Source organism: Furipterus horrens, unplaced genomic scaffold (genome assembly GCF_987537825.1).
Source record: "Furipterus horrens unplaced genomic scaffold, mFurHor1.1.pri manual_scaffold_1, whole genome shotgun sequence".
NCBI lineage: Eukaryota > Metazoa > Chordata > Mammalia > Chiroptera > Furipteridae > Furipterus > Furipterus horrens.
The window spans coordinates 70,896,492-70,911,559 of record NW_028327171.1 but is presented as its reverse complement, the minus strand read 5'-3'; positions in this window follow the sequence as shown (position 1 = coordinate 70,911,559).

Below are 15,068 nucleotides of genomic sequence, written 5' to 3'. Positions count from 1 at the left end.
ATAACAAAAAGGCCAACCAGGAATAGGAGAAGGGGTATAAAATGCTTTCATCCTACATTGATGGACTCAAGAAATACTAACACTCTCAAGGGAAGTGCACTTTGAGAAATTTTAATACTATAAAGATTCAGAGAATTGCCTTAAGTCTCAGAAGCTCTGCCAAAGAAATATGAATCATTGGCATGTTACCATTGACGACAAACATCAGCTTTCACAGGGTCATGAGATAAATAGTAATGAAGTACTCACTTCCAACACTTATTTTTTCTGAAGACTGACATGGTGTGTCATATGAAGTCACAGGTACCAATCAATACTGCAATTAAAGGAATTAGCACCTGAAGGAATTGATCAAAATATCCAAACCTACAACAAAGTATATATACTGCACAAGGAAAAATGACACTTCCTAGAAGGAATTTGTCAGAATGATAAAAATCAAAAAATAAACATGGTTTTATACAAATTACAGATGTTTAGCCATTTGCAGAAATAAAATAATATACATTGTTCCTAGTCAACACTGTCTACTTCTCTCATTCTTTACACATTCAACACAGAACTAATATAATGCTTTGCACTTTAATGTTTTTGTCAATAAGATTAAGATATCAATGGCAAGCTAACATAAGAGTTATGATCATCATTTCTAGTTGCAAAAGAGGAGGTCTTTGATTCACCTGAACAAATCCAATACTAACTCATTAGAGGTAACTATGACTTATTACCTTGTTTCATTGAAGGTAATACCTCAATATTTTGCCCTATGATATAAAGCAAATGATTTCATGTAATCTTAGATTTGAAGTGCATCTTAAATATCATTGTAGAAAGTGCTTGAGTGGATAGAATAAAGGATTCCCAAAGTTTGAAGACAAAGCCACATAAAAGTTCCTGCCTGAAACAAGGTATAAAGATTATAACATTTCAATATGTGATTTGATTAAATATATTGAGCACATACCATAATTCTTACATGCATCCTCATATTGATTGTCCTCATTAATAGATTATAAATTTTATAAATTTATAAATATTATAAATTTGAAAGACAATCCATTAAAAGTCAGCTTGTACCATAATAGAAGGGTTCAATAGGGTGACCATCTACAGTAGTAACCTCTCCAAAGATCCAAGGCACTGTACACAATCCAAAGAGATCAAACATATCTAAGTTTCCTGAAGACCTATAAACCATTCAGTTCTTCTGCAATTTGTCTGAGGTGATCTCTGTTTCAAAATAGAAAAGCTGTGGACTGTATTGAACATTACAAAAAGAACAGTTCATACATTAGAAATGATTCTATGTTAACCAGCTTTGTCTAAGAGAAAATGGCTGTCACAAATATTCAAGTAACTAACCAGGTATGTTCTGTAGTAAAATATAGATAATTCTCCTAAATTTGTCCATCATGAATGAAATAGTACATGGGATCACTCAGCCTCCTTTACCCTCCTTTTGTGAACACCCCACGGTCATATAACTTACAAGTTCAATTTTGTTGGTAGCTTTATACAAAGAAAATATTGATCTGGATCATAGACAAAAAGACCTTTCATCACTAGCAAAGTGAAATTCCCACTCTAAACAAATAAAATCTGATCAGCCTTAAATGAGCCAATGCCTCAACCACTGCTCTTTTTATGTAAAAGAACATGTCTAGTCACAGAAAAAAGGAAAAGGTCTTATCAAAGTCCAAGAAATGCCTCTTGTCTAAATAGCTAATTCAGGCAGATCATAATGACTTGCAATTTACTAAAGTTGGAAAATCACTCTCTTATAATGACAAACTCTCAAAAAAAGATTTTAATAGCTCATTTAAGACATATTTCAATAGAGTACTGCATCTAATATTTATTGACAGGATATCTAAGTAAAAATTCTTGTAGCAAGGAAGCTCATACAAATAGGCACTTAGTATGTGTTATAGTGAAAGCTCAATGACATTAAAACTGACTTGAAATGTTAATAAATTGCTTTTGAAAAAACAATTACAACTATACAAGTGTATGTACATTTTATGTAATCTACTTTTGAACAGCTGAAAAATAGTCATAATTTCTGATTGAAATGCTATTTCTAATTTGTTATCTTCACTAATGTTAAGATTTCATTTTAGTATGATTAATAATGATTATAAGCAATAAATTTAAAAGGTCATCAGTGAAAAAGTCCAAGCAATGAACTTCAGAATTCTTAGAGTTAGTGATTTTCATTTGTCTTTTAATTGTATAACATTTTTTCAAGTATAGGACAAAACACAATATGTGAAACCAATGTAATCAGAGTATATTCTGGCTAATAAAAAGAAAAAGATGAAAAGCATAGGGCCACCCTATTAAGTCCTTCTTTTTTGGTGCAAGGTGACTTTTAGTGACCTCTTAAAAATCAAAAGCCTTGTGGGACAGAGTTTACAAAGCACTATTTAAATTAATATTCTTCTTTTGGCTTTCATTATTTTGCTCAACAAATTCCAAGAACATCAATAAAAAATTAAATGAGTTTTTATAGTGGTTTAATTGTATTCTCTGGAGTACATTGTTTCTAAACTATTCCTTGATTCATAAGAATTTAGTTCCCTTCAATGGGATAGATTATAACTATCTGGTAAATGCATGTTTTTATATACCTTCCACCATCATGAGCATTCAGAGCCAGGCTAGAACTTCCTTTTCTTCACTTGGAACTGAGAAGAGTATTTACATAAATTGAAGTAATAATGCTGCCTTGCCAAAAATGCCTGTTACCTTTTTGCTTTCCTTGGAATTCTTTCACCTTTTCAGGAAGTCACACAAAACAGTGCTATTTGACTTCTTCGCTTTTCTCCATACGAATGATACAGCCACAATAGTATGACATTCATTTAAGCATTATAGATGTATTATGCTCTATCTTTCTTATTCTCTGATTGAAAAATAATGTTAACAAACAAGATGGTAATGCCACAGTTCATTAAATTTACTGGCTTGCCTATATCCTTATTAATAATACACAAATATTCCACTGACATTTAGTTATAATTATTATGTTTATATACTGATTATCACTGATAATGTATGAAATTTATCCTCCAGAAGAACTGTGCAGGTAAAGATATATATACTAGAAAAAAAAAAAAAAAAAGAGGTGGGGGAGGAAGAGCAAGAGGGATAATTGTCATTTGGAGTGTATTTTTTTTCTTAAAAAAAAAATGTATTATTATAGAAAAAGGTAAGCCATAGACTGAGAGAAACTATTTGCTAAAGAAACACTTGATAAAGGGCTGTTATCTAAAATATTAAAATAACACTTAAGCCATGGCCAGGTGGCTCGGTTAGTTGAAGCATCATCCTGTATACCAAAAGGCTGCATGTTCAACATTCATTCACAGGTTGGGGCACATATGGGAAACAACTGATCAATATTTCTCTCTCACATCAATGTTTTTCTTTGTCTCTCTTTTATTCTCTTTCTCTCTCCCTTCCTCCCTCTCTCAAAGTCAATAAACAAATCCTCTGGTAAGGATTAAAAAAGAAAGTACACTTAAAACTCGACAATAAAAAATAAGCAATCTGACTTAAAAGTGAACCAAAGTCCTAAACAAATACATCACCAAAGATATAATATAATATATTCCACATCATATGTCATCACGATACAGAGATATCTGATTAAGATCACTGGGGAGGGGGACTTCTAGCCAAGATGGAGGCCTAGACAGACACACTGGGTCTCCCTCCACAACTAAGAAGGAATACAACTACCTCAAAACTAGAGACAACCAGAAGTTTCAGAGAATTGAGCTTCATGGAAGTCCAACAAACAAAGATATAAAGAAAAATACTCATCCAGACAGGTAGGAGGGGTGGAACCAGGGCAGAGAGGACACGGTGCGGTGGTGGCAGCAGCTGCAGCAGCAGCAGCAGGCTAACAAAAAGCGCACACATTTTAAAAACTAGGGAGTGACACCTGGGGAGCACTCCCAGCACCAGACCAGACTGCACAGCTCACGGTTCTAGCACCGGGGAAAATCAAGCCTTATTGCCTCTGACTGTGCAAACCAGTGGGAGTTGGGATGGAGGAAGAAACTGCTGGTCTCTCAGCAGAGTCTGCTTGTTTAAAGAGACCCCACTGTCCTAGAACATTTGCAGAGCCACCCACTCTGGGAACGACAGCCAGAGAAGCATCTAGAGAGGCAGCAGTCCCATACGGAGGTGGGAAAAGTGCCTGAAAAATGGGCAAGTGCTGAACAAGAGCATTATTTCCTCTAAGACCCCTCCCCCACATACAGTGCCACAACATGGTGAAACATGTCCCCCAGTACTGACAAATACCTAAGGCTCTGCCCCTTACAACATAATAGCTATGATAGCTCTATGTAAGACATAGAGGCAAACAAACACAGGGCCTGTCAGGATGTATGGCCCAAAATAGGGAATGGATCAAGGTTCCAGTGGGAGAACTAAGCGACAAGAAGATAGCCAACCTAACAGATGCCGAATTCAAAACACTGGTGATAAAGATGCTCACAGGCTTGAAATATATGCTTAAGTACAGCAAACGCATAAGGGAAGAAGTGAAGGCTATGCTAAATGAAACCAAAGAAAATCTACACAAAATCAATGATGAAGGGAAGGAAACTGGGGTTCAAGTCAATGGTATGGAACATAAGGAAGAAAAATACAGTCAACCAGTAATGAGGAAACAAGAATTGAAAAAAATTAGGAGAGGCTTAGGAACCTCTGGGACAACTCTAAACATTCCAACATGCGAACCATAGGGGAACCATAAGAAGAGAAAGAGCAAGAAATTGAAAACTTATGTGGGAAAATAATGAAGGAGAAGTCCCCAAATTTGGTGAAGGAAATAGACATACAAGTCCAGAAAGCACAGAGAGTCCCAAACAAACTAGGCCCAAAAAGGACCACACAAAGACACATCATAATTAAAATGCCGAAGGTGAAAGATAAAGAGAGAATCTTAAGAGTAGCAAGAGACTATCAGCTGATTTCACAAAAGAAGCTTTGCAGGCAATAAGGGGATGGCAAAAAGTATTCAAGATAATGAAAAGCAAGGACTTACAACCAAGATTACTCTATCGAGCAAAGCTATTGTTTAGAATGCAAGGGCAGATAAAGTGCTTTCCAGACAAGGTAAAGCTAAAGGATTCATCTTCACCAAGCCATTATTATATGAAGTGTCAAAGAGACTTACTTAACAAAAATAAGATCAAAATTATGAACATTAAAATGATAACAAATTCACAACTATCAACAAATGAATCTAAAAAATAAAAACAAAATCCAACTTAACAGAACAGGAACAGAATCCTAGGTAAGGGGATCATTTGGAGTGTTATCATCTGGGAGGGGGAAGGGGGAGAAATGGGGAAATGGTGCAGGGGTTAAGAAGCATAATTGGTTGGTACAAAATAGACAAGGGGAAGTTAACGATAATATAAGAAAGCATGAAACCAAAGAACTTATATGCATGACCCATAGACATCAACTAAGGTTGTCAGGATTCCTGGAGGGAAGTGGGGTACTGTGCAGAGGGGGGCAAAGGGAAAATAAATTGCGACCTCTGTAACAACGTAATAATAAAATATCCTTAAAAATAAAAAATAAAAGTAAATTTTAAAAAAATCACTGAGGAGAAGTAGGAGGGGCCATAGGAGGAGTTTGGAGGCAATGGAAAGCAGTCTAGGACAGGATTGGCTGAGAAGCTGAGTGCTTCTGGAGCCAATGGAAATAAAAAGAGGACTGGCTCTTTGATTCAGACTTTTCTGGCTCCTGAGCTACCTCTCTCTTAGGCTCTGGCTCTAGCTCTCCGACTCATGAGTAGGCTTTTTCCGGCTCTTAGGCTCTTCTTTCTTTGAGGTGCCTGGATGATCATGCTGCAGCTGCGTGCATTTCCCAACAAATGGGATTTTGTATGGGAAGAAACTCTGGGCTGACCTGGCAGAGGGTGGCAGGTTTATTCTTTCGGTGTTCTAGATAGAACAAGCTCTGAGGAAGAAGGCTGCCATTCTTCCAGAATTGTGTAGCTTTTGTGTTTTATGTTGTTTTAGTTTGTAAACTAACCCTACAGAAACTAATGGGGGAAAATGATAGGAGAACCCAGGTGTTAGAGTTTAGCCTTAATTGATAGGCTTAAGTGATTAAAGCTGTGATTTGATAGGCTTTAGTGACAGCTCTAAATAAAAACTCCTTTTCTTTATCATCAAACCTTTGCTTCTGGAATTTTTCCCAGAAGGTGGCAGCTGGCAGAAGAACCGCAATTGCTGTTCAGTAACAATCAGGAAAATGCAAATATTCCGGATGGCCAAAAAGTGCTACTAGAGCCATCTTACGGGAAAAAACAAACAAACAAACTTTTTGACCAACCCAGTAAAACAACAGTGAGACATCAATACACATCTTCTGGAATAACCATGATTAAAACACTGATGATACCAAACGCTGGCTATCACGGGAAGCAACAGAAACTCTCATTCATTGCTCATGAGAATGCAAATGCTACAACCAGTTGGAAAACAGCTTCTTATATTTTTAAACATACCATAATCCAGTAGTCACATGACTTGATATTTACCCAAATGAGTTGAGAACTTGTGGATGTTTAGAGCAACTTTATTCATATTGGCCAAAACTTGGAAGGTAGTAAGATGTCCTTCAGTAAGTGAATGAATAAATACTGATGCATCCAGACAATTAAATATTATTCAGTATTAAAAAGAAATGAACTGTCAAGCCATTAAAAAACCTGGAAAATATTTAAATGTCTGTTATTAAGTAAAGGAAACTAGTCAGCAAAGGCTGTGTACTATATGACAGCAACTATATGAGATTCTGAAAAGGCAAAACTATAAGACCATAAAAAAAAAAAAAGTGGTTGGTTAGGGGAGACAGAGGGATGAATAGGCAACACACAGGGATTTTAAGAGGAGTAAAACAATTCTGTATGATAGTACAGTGATGGATACATGTCATTATACATTTGTCCAGCCCCACTGAATGTACAACACCTAGAGTGAACCCCAATGTAACTATGGACTTTAAGTGATAATGATGTGTCAATGTAGGTTTATCAATTGTAATAAATATACCACTCTGGTGGGGGATGTTGATATTGGGGGAAGCTGTGAATATGTGGGGACAGAGATATATGGGAAACCTTCATATTTTCATTCAACTTTGTTGTGAATTTAAAATTGCTCTAAGAATAAAGTTCATAAATTTAATTTTTTTAAATATATTATGTAAAGTCTTATGTATCTCACAGGTCTTTTGTGTGAAGCAAAGGATCTGATGAATTTGAAAATACTTCAAATAAATAACTATTTTAGTCTTCACCAAATTTAAACTTTGTGTTTTGGATTTCCTCGGTACTTCAAATTGAACATACTCAAAATCAATCTCATATTTCCTTCCAACTTTCTCTTTCACCTATTTTATCTAGCAGAGGTTACAGTAGTAGTACCAACTCAGAAACCAAGAAGTAAAGTAGAGAATCATTCTTCATCCTAATATTATTCTTGTTCCCTATATCTAAATACGCACTATATTTTGTCTTTTAAATTTAGCTTGAGCCCAAGCTCCTGCTACCTAAACATCACCCCAGTTCAATCATAGCAGAAGTGAAAAATTCAGGGTGATAACTACTTTTCCTTTCAGCAATAAATTTGAACTTCCTTGGATGCCATTTCAAAAATATTTACCAATTTTGTTTACATATCAAGTAGGGCAATAGCCAAGCCTACTGGTGATTGAAGCTTTAATGAATTATTTTGATTGCTTATTTCAGAAAGGCTCCCTGTTTTACATTAAATCCTCCTCAATTATTGAAGTGATGATTTAAATTCTCTAATGCAGACTTGTGGATTTGCTTTAAATCATCCTCACTGTTTTCTAATAGTATGTGTTTACCTAAAAGAGGAATACTTGCCTTGTCTCCATGTAATTATGTAAACCACTCAAGTAAATTTAAAATTACTCTTTTATAGTTAAATTTTTAACTGAAAACCAGCTGTGAGGACATCCATTCTTTGTTGTAAGGCATTTTATTTTTTTAAATAATTATTAAAAGTTATTGTCACTAATGAGAAATATAGAGTCTGGCTTCTCAGAATTAACCCACATAAAAAATATTCAAATATGATCACCAGTTCAGCAAACAGTTATTAAATGTAGGACTTTGTAACCAGAAATGTATTCTTATTTAAATATTTTTTTTTCTGATATAAAAGGCTTTATTCTAACTATGGGCATTTGCTTTAGGAAATTTAAGAGCCAGTATATAAGAGTATATGCATCACCTCTAATTTCACATCACTGACATCATTTTTAACATTTTGATATCTATGTTCCAATTCTATTTTTCTATGCACATGCATTTATATGCATATGTATTCAATCTTACAAATAAAAGTGAAGTTTAAAATATAGTTTTACCTTCTCCTTTTTCTCGGTATCATATTCTCAAACTCTGGAAGAGTCATGAGGAAGATAGATTCTCATGATTGAAGATTACTACCAACCACAGCTGGTGTCAAGAGTGAGTTCTCAAAGACCTACCACTCTTCTGATACCTACCAGCCTGCATCTGCTAGTTTAACAGAGATCTAGGCCTTCAGATAAGAACACCTCCAGCCTGGCTTCCATAGTACTTTCTGCAGAAGCAAAAATGGGATTCTTAGTCACCCTCCTCTACTGTCCCTTCTTCCTGCATGACCTTACCATCATTGTTTACCTTGAGACCACCATCCCCAAGCCCATTATGCCCTTTTTTCCTTTTTATATTTGCTACAAAATTAGACTCCCAGGACATCACCAAATCTCTCTTTTCTCCATATAGCTCTGTACATCTTCTATCCTCTTCCCAACTCCTTTGAGTCCCCCATTTCTAAAACTTCCCCATCGTACCTTCTGAAACTCACCATCCACAAACAGCAAAATCCTCCGTAATTTCAGTGTGTTCTCTGAACATTTCCTACTCCTTCCTATATAAGGACCAGGAGTTCTGTTGAACACATAGCTTTCTTTGCAGCCCCAACTAATGGTAGCCTTTTATTCCCCAAAGCTTTGCTAGCACTGAGCCTGAAGATGAGGAACATTTCTTCCTTACTCCCATTCCCATTTTCAGCTCTTCCTCTCACCTTATAAATTCCCTGCTTCAATAGTGTATCATTAAGCTATGAAAACCTTAACCTCCTATTGGAGTTGTCTACTGGCCCCCATCATTTATAGACAATTTAACCTTCCCCAACTGTATTACTGTCTTTATTTTTGGTGATTTTAATATTCATGTAAGTAATAATGCCAACACCTGAGCTTTTGGTTTCTTTAGAATTATCATAATCTCATTTTCAAGATTCTTTTTCTTTGAACATTACCTCCTAAATTTCCACATCATTATATACAGCTTTTTAAAACCTTTAATTTGTAAATCCTTCAAGGACCTACAGTCTATTGATACTACTTTATTTTTACTATCTCTCATTCATATCATGCCCTTTATTCCCACTTTACCCATATAATTTGCACTATAGATTCTCATAAACAATGGGGATTTTTAAAAATTCTTGCTTATAACATCAGATTTCTTGGCTCTCTCTCAATGTGTGATGTTTATTTAGTAAAACCCCAATAGTTTGCCTATTCTGCACCTGACTATGGCTCATGAAAAATGCTTAACCATACTGATTGCTCTCATTTTAATTTTATGCCAACTAATATTAATGGGTCTCCTATTGCTCCTTGACAATAATAACACACTTATATAGTTCATTCATTTTTTTTAGATTGGACAATACCTTTTAGCTCAATATTCTAGGATTCCATACCCACTTCTCTTAAGTCAAACTATCCTTTCTGTTTTATTTTTATTTTTATCCTTATCTGAGGAGATGCTTAATGATTGTAGAGAGAGGAGAGAGAAGGGAGAATGACTGGGATACCCCAAACAGGGACAATACCTGCAACCAGGCATGTGCCCAGACCAGGAATTGAATCTGTGACCTTTCAGTTTACCATATGGTGCTCCAACCAACTAAGCCACACCAGTCATTCTAGTTCATGCTAGTTCATTCATTTTTTTTTCTCTAAGTACTCTTGATTCTTTCAAGCATCTCTTTTTATATCTTAATTTTCAATACTAGCAACTGAGAAACCTTAAGTGAACAGAAACCAACTTCTACAAGACACCAAGTTGATTCACCTATTCATATGCTTGGTCTTCCCTCATATTAAAATAATTAAATGTCATTGTTTGAGGCCAACCCCTTCATTTGTACAGATTGCCTCCTCTTGTCTACCCAAAGATGTTGTTCCAAAGATGTTTTTCTCCTGCATCTTAAGTTTTTCCCTCTCCACTAGATTATCCCATTAGCTAATTCTTATTATTTATCTCATCTTAAAAACAAAACAATAATTATTCTAACCATGTGTCCCTTCTACTACCGTTTCATATTTTCTCCTCTTTTCATTAAACATCTTAATAAACTTTACTTCCAATTCTTACACTATCATTCTCTTTTAAACCCACTACATTTAAGATTTTGCCCCACTATTTCACAAAATTGTTCTTGTCCAAACTTCCATGAATTTCAGGTTGCTAAATCTATGAGTTCATTCCGAGGCCACATTTATTTGATCTATTAGCAGAATTAAACATTAGATTGCTTCTTTTTTCTTGATATATTTTATTCATTTGGTTTCCATTATTCTCATTTTCCTTCTTCCTTTCAGGCTGTTTCTTCTCAGTCTTGATTACTGGTTCTTTATCATTGTTCTTATCTTTAATAATACATTCTTTATATTTCTTTTTTGGTGATCTCATCATATATCATGATTTTCAATTCTATCTGTAGTCTAATAATTCCATTTTTAAAAAAATCTAGCTCAAACTCTCTCCCTAAATTTAGAACTGAGACACCCAATTGTATAGCACCACTTTCATGTCTAAGAGTCACTCATATTTAAAATTCTCTATGTGGTCTCCTGAAGGGTGTAACATGTTATTATGAGCATAGACTCTGGAACCTCATTGCCTCATTGAAGTCTTGACTTCATCTTTCAACAGCTCTGTGAATTTGGCAAAGTGGTGGAATATCCTGTGCCTTAGTTTCTTTATTGCTAGAGTGGGGATAATATTACTACCCACTTTACAACAGTGTTAAAAAACATGGTCCAATAGGAATTTTACTTCAGAGAAATATAATTTATTATAATGGTAAGGAAATATGCTTGTCTTCCTGGTTACTAAGAGATTTTGGCTGGCATAGATGATCTTTATCCCCTTCCATTTCAAGACCCATTAGATGGCCATGTGGATTTTCTTTCTGGAGGTTCATGTGTAATGAAGAATTATCTTAATAGTTAATATAAGTTATCCTTGCATTGCTTGCATAATTTTTATTATGCCAAATGATTTTTAAAGTCTAACTTTTAATTATTTGTTTTCCTAGTATTTAGTTAAAGTTATTTATTTGAGTGGTAATTTTAGTGATCTATTTCTGTGCTTCATCAAACTTTGGTATGAGGGTTATGCCAGCTTCATAAAATAAATTGGGAAGTATTCTCCCCCCTCAAAGATTTAGAAAATATTATGTTATTTGAGAATTATATGTTCCATCAGTCATTTAAAAGGATATGCCAATTAAACAACTGTTGTACAGAGAACATTTTGGGGGGTAATTATTGCAGGTTGGGTTCATCTTTTTTATTGTTTTCATCATAGGTTTCTTTGTTTTTTTCTACTGGATCTTACTCATGAGTTTTTCATTTGCATGTTTTGTAATTTTTTTAAAATTATGATCACATGTTCTTTGGAATACAAGCAAAAGAACTTCTTATTGGCCTGGTTTGGAATTCAATTTTCTAAAGGAATTGTGTTTGTTTCTGCTAATTACTGTAGTCATTATCAACATGGAATCACTTTAAATTAAATTATTTGCTAGATAATTTCATATCACACCAGTTGTATGAATTCAGTCCCCATACTGACATGAGGGCGGGCTTGTATTTATAAACTTTCAAAGGTGATTTTAGTTTTACTTCCACTCAACTCCAAGGTTAAGAGAACCAAGTTTCCTTTAGTCTTTATGCATATCAAGGGAGTTATTATTGTCATCTAGAGTCTCCTGTATGATTTCTTGCTTTGGCTAGAAAACCAAAAAAATAGTACCTCAAATTGCACTAGGATTCAATAAATAAACTTACAGCAAAATCTGAATAATGCCATTGATGTAAATTATGCCAAACCTTGCCATGGAATCTCTTTTAAAATTCTGTTTACAAAGCTGACACCAGCTTTTGTGTATTATGAATCTTCATGAGTATTTTAATAAAAGGGTGGTAAATGGCATATTTGTGGTGGCACACCTGCTGAAATGTTGATTTATTCTGCAGATATTTATTCTATAAATTTAATCCAAGTCCTAGCTCAGTTTTAGTTTACTTTTAAAGTCCCACAACGGTTAAATCAGCCAGAGTAATTATATGTTCCAGGGGTCCCATATTTTTGGTAATTTGCTGAAAAGACTCATAAAACTCAAGCAGGCAGTTGTACTAATGGCCAATATTTATTATGGAGACTGGTGAATACCACAGTCAAAACAGAAAGAACATGAAGCCAGCTGAAGACAGGAAAAATTCAGGGGAATCTGTTTATCCTTATCCTTGCATGAGAGGTAAGAAGCAAGAGAGAGAGAGAAGAAGGAAGGAAGGAAGGAAGGAAGGAAGGAAGGAAGTAGGGGAGGGAAGGAAGGAAGCAACATGTGTATAATGTTTCCACAATAGGAAGTCCACTTTACACTCAAAGTTTGGGGATTGATCACATAGATCAGCGGTTCTCAACCTGTGGGTCGCGACCCCTTTGGGGGTTGAATGATTCTTTCACGGGGTCACCTAAGACCATCGGAAAACACATATATAATTACATATTGTTTTTGTGATTAATCACTATGCTTTAGTTATGGTTGGGGGTCACCACAACATGAGGAACTGTATTAAAGGGTCGCAGCACTAGGAAGGTTGAGAACCACTGACATAGACAGTCTCTGCCTAACTACTAAAATTCCAGACTCACAGAAGGAAAGCAGATGTCACTATAAATTACATTGACTGCACAATGTAAATGCAGCAATATTCCCTATCAGTTAGGGAATTTTTGGGAGCCACATTCTCAAACACCAGCCAAGGATGAACCTTGCAAACAAGCAGGCTGAAGAGAGTAGCCTCAAGTTTGTTTTATTAACTGTTTTGCACATCACACACAAAAATATACCATATTTTTTGCACTATAAGACACACCTGACCATAAGATGCACCTAGATTTAGAGGAGGAAAACAATAAAAAAAATATTCCTAACCAAATTGTGTAGTAAAATATTTAATAAAATATAACAGAATAATATTTCAACCATGTAAAGTGAACAGCACTCAACAGTGGTATTAAGAACCATCATCACTGCCATAACAAATGAGAAGAGACTTTAAGGTTCAAGTACTCTTCTAGTTTTCTGGGAACCCCAAGAACTCATTATTGCTAGTGTCAGAATTTATGGGAGCCTTTAATAATAGGCATTAAGGGTGTTAATAGTTGTAACAGTCACAGAGAGTATCACTATGCTAGTTACAGGTTCTGGCGGACTACCCCCAGTGCCTGTTACATCTAGTGATACCCCTTAATCCCCTCAGTGCCTGTGTTACTACTAGAATAGTAGTAACTTTATTTACATATACTTTATATATACTACACACTTCAGCATTTATGGCTGCTCACACAGTAATCTGGTGTGCGCTGGAAACAGTATGGAGGTAGACAAGACAGTTGTAGCATTAAACAGAGCCAGTAGCCAGCAGAGAACATGTTACTTCAGCTCCACCCATCTGCCTCTCCTGATTGGCAGAGCTTAAGACACAGTGATTGGTGATTGGAGACGGTCCTACTGACACAGACCCACCCAGTGTCAAAGACAATTAACAATTGGCAATTGGCACTATGCCTCATACCCGTTATTAGACTCAGCTGATTCGACAGGTCAGCGGTTGTAGCTGGGAGTGTCAGGCAGCTCTCTGCACTCTCCCAGGTCCTGGGTGATGGGCAGAGGCCGAAAGCAAACGACCAGGTGCCCTGAGATTCAGCAGTAAAGTGGGACATTTAAGCACCCCCAGGGGCCCACCGCTTCCTCTTCTAACACCTATCACCACCATTGACAGGTCAGGTAATACACATCACCGTCTGTGACACAATATTTGCTCCATAAGACACAGCCATTTCCCCCCACTTTTGGGGGGAAAATAGGGCATTTTGTGGAGCTAAAAATACAATATTTTGATTTTGATTCATTTTTGTTGATGCTACCAACAAAGTTATTGAGAATTGATTGATTAGTGAATTATAAATACAGATTTATGACTAAAATATATTTTAAAATAAACTTGTTTTAATTTACTTAATAAAACTAAATTGTATGAATCACTTATTTACTCCAATAATGGCTGTTTTTATTTCTGCCATAACATACTGAGAAATTTAACTTGCTGTTTTCAGGTACTATATTTTATGTATTATTTTGAGTTAGCTTTTAACACTTTTTAATCAAGTTACTGCATTAGGTGACCCAGTAGGTTATTAATTAAATTATATCATGGATGAATTTTAAAAGAAAAAAATTCAATGATATATGACAGAATCCATCTTATAAAAGTTCCACACCCTGATAGTCACAAATGTTAAGTATAGTCTACTAACTGCTCTTTATTTACCAGATGTTTTCTCTATGCATGTTTTGTTAAAGGTACAATTATTCACTCAGAATTTTAACAGAGCTCTGGAAGCTACTTGTCTGGGAGATCAAAAAAATTGATCTATGTGACTTTTGAATATATCATGCTATAGTAGGCACACTGTAATAAATGACATGAACACTTTACTACAGTACTGATGACATTTCAAGATTCCTCCTAGAAAGGAAAAACAAATAGAGATAGATAATCACAATTTATTTTGTTCACACAATTGATTCTATTACCAAAAAATCTTTATAAAATTAGAAGACAAAAAAATTCCTTATTTAATGCAA